Below are 220 nucleotides of genomic sequence, written 5' to 3'. Positions count from 1 at the left end.
ACGCAGATGTACGCAAGCATGTGTGTGTAGTTGCGCATGTTTCTCTATATATTTGTGCGGTTGTTGGACTATATTTAATATATACATATATACATACATACAGATTATATATATAATAGTATGTGTATGTACATGTATGTATGGACATATATATATTTCTGTGTGTAAGTGTTTGCACATGTATGTGTGTATATAGATGTATATATATATATATATATAT

This window comes from Penaeus chinensis, chromosome 28 (assembly GCF_019202785.1).
Source record: "Penaeus chinensis breed Huanghai No. 1 chromosome 28, ASM1920278v2, whole genome shotgun sequence".
Taxonomy (NCBI): Eukaryota; Metazoa; Arthropoda; class Malacostraca; order Decapoda; family Penaeidae; genus Penaeus; species Penaeus chinensis.
This window is presented reverse-complemented; position numbering follows the sequence as displayed.